At 41.8% G+C, this 5,711-nt stretch overlaps 1 pseudogene; it reads right to left on the bottom strand.

Moving 5' to 3' along the window:
- Window positions 1-759: 759 nt before the first annotated feature.
- LOC147636012 (scarecrow-like transcription factor PAT1) lies at window positions 760-1,498 on the bottom strand (annotated as a pseudogene).
- Between the last annotated feature and the right edge of the window lie 4,213 nt (window positions 1,499-5,711).

The following is a 5,711-nucleotide window of genomic DNA, read 5'->3' as shown; positions in this document are numbered from 1 at the left end:
CTCTTCTGTCTTCCTGCACCTTATGTCTGTTATTGTGGATTGTGTGCAAGCTACAAATCAAGAGTATACTTGGATCTTATGGGGCAAACCTAGAGGTGAACATGATGAATGGGGAGTGACTGTAGTCCGCTCAGTGGAGCCGAATGTGCCAATGAAGAAGTTTGCCGAGTTGGTCAAGCAAGTAACTTGTAATCTATTTTTCACTTTAATTGAATTTAAGTAATTTTATTCAATTTAATTTAATGTGGCAGTGGAGGTGGCGAGAAGAGGAAGGTGGGGGGGATGGGTGGCGAAGAGGAAGGCAGAGGGGTATCGGGGCGCACACAGGAGAGGATAGCAGGCTGAGCAAGGGCGAAGGAAGTAGGGCAAGGCGAGGAGGCAGAGATTACTTTCGAGCTGAGATTACTTTGGGGGAAGGTGAGGAGGCCCGAGATTACTCAACAATTGCCCACCACCAAGATTAACGCCCCTCGTGCCAAGATGTGACCCCCAAACCTTCTCCACCCTCGATTCCTCTTGAGAGGTTGCCCAGATGGTAGGAAGGCCTGAAGGAAGGAGAAGGTGGAGGGGGAGAGCTCAAGATTAAAAAAGAAAAACCATCCTCAGATTCAATATGTCAACATCTACACAAAAAAACTCTAGCTACTTTTACAAGTTCTAAGACAGTGATATATTGTGTCTTGACTAGTGTTGCTCTAGCAAATTGAAGAACTCACTTTGGAAATCTACAAATTGGCTTTTTTCAAAATCTTTTTCCAATTAGTGCCATGCATAAGCAGCTACCAAAGACCTGTTCAACCACGTAAAAGAGCCCCTCCGTCCTCCTTCAGCTTGTATTTCTCATTGTAGCATTCAAAGAGGCATTTGACAGTGTTATTGACATACAAACTTAGAGGGTGAGGCGTGAAGCTAGCCATCAACATGCGTGCTCTCCACTTGCCTCTCTACGATCTACGCTGAGGGGTTCCCCTTCTTCTATAGCCAGGATGTCAGGTATCTGAACCTCGCAGGCATGGAGGGTACAAAACGAAGGGTGAGATCCCATGCTTGCATGCCATGCTGCCCCTCCTCCTCCTTGCTGCCCAAGGGCAAGATAACTCACGGTGTTCACATCTCTTTGTAAACCTTCACATGCTATGATATTGACAATATCACGAGCTTAGTAGTGTTCCTCCACATTGACTCTGTCTTCGCTTTCTCTAGGAAGGGCTGCATTGATGGACTTGAAGACTGCAGAATAGTAGTCTAATGTTTCCATGAACCCTTCCAGAAAGGGTGCCGTGTTTGTATTTGCTTCTTGTTCTACCAAAGTTAGCACTTTGGGGTTGAGACTTCTAGCCATTCTAAGAAAACGGTCTCGTGGGTTTTCTAAGTGAACGCTCTCATTTGGCATGTGATGAAGTTGAAGAGCAAAGTTCATAGCAAGAGCCTCTCCAATCCTCCTCTCTATCCTATTGCATCGTTTGCTGCCATATATGCAAACTTTATGTAAGGGCATATTTCATATAGCTTGCAAGCTTGAAGTCCTTGAGTCCCTAGAAGAAAACCTTTTTTAGTACCTATTGGTACCTTTAAATGTAAACCAGTTTTGTAAGCCCTAGTTGGGTGGAAAACCTGCCAAGACAATTGCCGTTCTTTTGGCCTGCCAGAGGTAAAGGAATATAGATGGCCTAGTTGTTTTACTTATGGTTCGTTCTTTAGCGGGTCCTATATATGGACTTAAACTAGGTAAGGTTTTGATTAACATTTTCAAATGCTTTCCTCTTGTTTTGTCGATTGTTATTTTAATCGATCATGGGCAGGTGTGTGCAACAAATGCATATGTGTGTCATCATAAATGTGTGTGTGCATACCAAAGTAAGAGAAATTGCAAGGTTCACTTGTATTCAAGAGAGGGATAGATTGCACACTTGTCTATGCAAGAGATCAGGAGAGAGATACAAATTGACATGTTCAAATGCTCTTTTCTCTTGTTGTCTTTTTGCCTTTTTAATTGAATATGGATATGTATGTGCGCCATACGCATGTATGTGACATCAAAATGAAAAGTGTGTGTGTGTGTGTGTGTGTGTACGTATATGTGTGTGGAAGAGATGTGGATATAAGAAAACACTCTTTGTACATGTCTAAATGAGAGAGAGAGAGAGAGAGAGAGAGAGAGAGAGAGAGAGTTAGAGTGCACATGCCTTTTGTATGTGTGAATGTTTAACATGTAAGTGTGGTATGTAAAAACCAACTCTAATATGTGTATGTCTCTTCCATGTAGTGGAGCTTTCAAAAAATTATCTTCGTCAACCAAGACTACTCTTGTGGCACTATGTAAACACAGGTTAGTCTCATTTGTGTAATTTGTAAGAGATTTCTAAAAACTTGAAAGAAAGTGGAAACTAATTTTCATACTAGGTGATTGAGAATATGACTTTATGTTGCTTTTAAAATAGTAGAATGAAGTTAGAGAGACCAAGCGGATATCTTATGAGTCACTTCGTAACTATGCATGTGGGCAAGTTATTCACCCCAGTGTCGTGCCTTAGAAAAAAGACATATCTTTTATAGTAAAAGAGTGGATACAATGCGTCACCTAAAAATGGATCATATGCTTGATGTTGAGATTCTAAAGCATCCTATGGGTAGACAGAGACAAAGGGAGAGACCTCGTAGGATTCTACCCACACAATCTTCTCATCAATGTAAAGCCTGATTTGCAAACATTCATTGTCAAGATTCTAACACTTGATGGGCAAGTGTGGGATGTGTACTTGTTGTAAGGAGCATATGCTTCGTGATGGTGCTTGTTGTTGCAGTACAGATGTTGAAATCCTTTTTATCATGATGGTGTGGCTAGTGCAAAGAGTAGTTTTAAGTAGAACTAGTTTTTTTAAAAGGTTTTTATTTTGTTTTAAATGGGAAAAAAAGTGAGAGAGAGAGAGAGAGAGAGAGAGAGAGAGAGAGAGAGAGAGAGAGAGAGGTTAATTGGTCGTACAGAGAGAGATGGGGGAAAATGAGAGGAGAAGTGAGAGAGAGAAAGAGTAGAATTAGTTATGTTTTTTGTTTTAAAAAAATGAGAGGGGAATTAGTTTTTTAAAGGTTATTTATTTTGTTTTAAATTAAAAAAGGGTTTTGTTTTGTTTGAACAAGTAGAATTAGCCTTTAAAAAAAAGATTTGAATGGGAAAAATAAAAAGGAGAGGAGAAGAGAAAGAAATAGAGATATTAGGAAGAAAATGTTCCACAAAGAGGTAATAAAAAAAGCACTCTCTTTGGGAGCCAAAGGGTGACAAAGAAAAGAGTTCCTATGAGTGGGAAGAAGCTTATATAAAGAAAAGGATGGAGGAGTGGGAGAAGGGAATGCCTACTCACATTGTCAGCATGTGTAGAGAAGGATTGCACAAGGCTATAATGTCATGGTAAGTACAGTTATTTAGTCTTGAGCAATGGTAAATTATGCACAAAGTGTTTGTGTAGATGCTAAATTTCATATTGAGGTTTTATAGAGGCAAACTAAGTCAAATCAAGAAGAGGATGATGATGATGAGATGAGATGGGAGATGAGGTCGATGTCCATTGAAAAGATGTAGGGGAGAAGAGAGCTTGAGCTCTTGCAAGCACACACATACTCACAAAACCCTAAAAGAGAATACACAAGGTGAGAGGTGAAAAGATGCAGGGGAGAAGAGAGCTTGAGCTCTTTCAAGCACACACACGCTCACAAAACCCTAAAAGAGAACACAAGGTGAGAGGCTGAAAATCTTCTTCTTCTTCACACAACGCTCAACACACCATATACAAAGATAAGAGTACACACTATATGAAAAGGTACTCAACTAAATACTAGGGTTCTCTATAGTGTGAACCCAACTAAATGAGCTGGCGCTATAACTATGCCAGTCTCTAGAATGGCTGTCACACAACCTGTCATCCCACTAGCCGCATATCATCCATGATCTCACCAACCATGCGAGTGGTGTAAATGTGGGGCCTATCCCCCAGGCGGGTCATCAGTGTCCACCGCCTCACTAGATGAGCTCGATATCTCAACACTCCCCCTCGAGCTCAACTCCATCTCATGTACACCAAGCGAAGCCCTGAATCTATGGAGCTTCTCTGTACTAATGCTTTGGTGAAGATGTCAGCGACCTGATCCTGTGTGCTGACATAAACAAGGTTAACGTCTCCTGCCAAATCCTTCTCTCTGACAAAATGGTAGTGGACGTCTATATGCTTCGTACGAGCATGAAAAATTGGGTTCCTGACCAACTGTATACTGCTAATGTTGTCACAGAAAATGACAACTTGTCTATCCACTAATAGACCCAAATCTGCAAGTAGCTTTCTCAACCAAGCTACCTCACATGCTGCCATAGCAGCACCTCTGTACTCGGCCTCTGTATTGGATAGAGCAACCGTAGGCTGCTTCTTGCTGCTCCAAGTCACAGTAGCACTCCCCAAAGAAAACATGAAGCCACTAGTAGATCTTCTATCTGAGATACTACCAGCCCAATCAGCATCTATGTACCCATGTACCCATCTAAGTACCCAATCAGCATCTATGTACCCATGTACACATATCTCTGTCACAATTTCATAAAATAGTCCACAATGCAAAGTAGACCTTACATACCTCAGTATGCGTCTCAATGCATCCAAATGCGGCTTCCGAGGAACCTGCATAAACTGACTCGCCAACCCAACAGCATAGCTCAAATCTGGCGTGGTGATCATCATCATGTAGATCAAGCTTCCTACTATGCGTCTATACATAGTAGGATCCTCCATAATCTCTCCTGAATCTGCACTCAACTTGCCATTTTGATCCAATGGCACTGAGATAGGCTTACAGCCTGTCATACCATACTTGGACAACATGTCCAAGCCATAATGTCTCTGCAGTAATCCAATACCATGTGGTGACCTAATCACCTCAATGCCCAAGAAATATGTGAGCTCCCCCAGATCCTTTATCTCAAAATTCTATCTAAGCAAGATCTTTACATCAAAGATCTCTGCATCATGGTCCCCCGTAATGATGAGGTCATCTACATAGATGACAACAAGCACAACCCCTCTATCACTGTGTCTCACATACAACAAGAAATCTGCATTGGCTACATGAAAGCCAATAGTGACAATATATGCAGAAATCTTGTCAGACTATGCTCTTGGTGCTTGTTTTAAGCCATAGAAGGCTTTCTTCAACCTGCAAACATGCTTGGGGTGACTCACATCCTCATAACCAGGTGGCTGCAACATATACACCTCTTCCTGCAAATCCCCATGCAAGAATGCATTCTTTACGTCCATATGATGTAAAGACCATTGCTTTGATGTAGCCACTGCTATCACAACTCTCACTGTTGCCATCTTGGCAACTGGGCTGAAAGTTTCCTCATAATCAATGCCATATGTCTGCGCATATCCTTTGGCTACCAATCTAGCCTTGTACCTGCTTATGCTTCCATCACTGTTATGTTTTACTTTGTACACCCACTTGCATCCAATGGCTTTCTTGCCTTCAGGCAATTGCACTAAATCCCAAGTCTCATTTCCATATAGTGCATCCATCTCCTCATTCATAGCTTTCTCCCAACACACATTTCCAAACAGCCTCATCAATGCATGTGGGCTCTACAACCTGCACCACTTTTGCATGTATGCATAGTGATGTGCCACATAACCATCATAGGTAAACCTCTGCATAGGATTCTTCACTCC

Source organism: Cibotium barometz, chromosome 8 (genome assembly GCF_041138505.1).
Source record: "Cibotium barometz isolate CiBa-2024 chromosome 8, ASM4113850v1, whole genome shotgun sequence".
Lineage (NCBI taxonomy): Eukaryota > Viridiplantae > Streptophyta > Polypodiopsida > Cyatheales > Cibotiaceae > Cibotium > Cibotium barometz.
The sequence above is the reverse complement of the archived record's forward strand: the minus strand, read 5'-3'. Positions and strand labels throughout refer to the sequence as shown.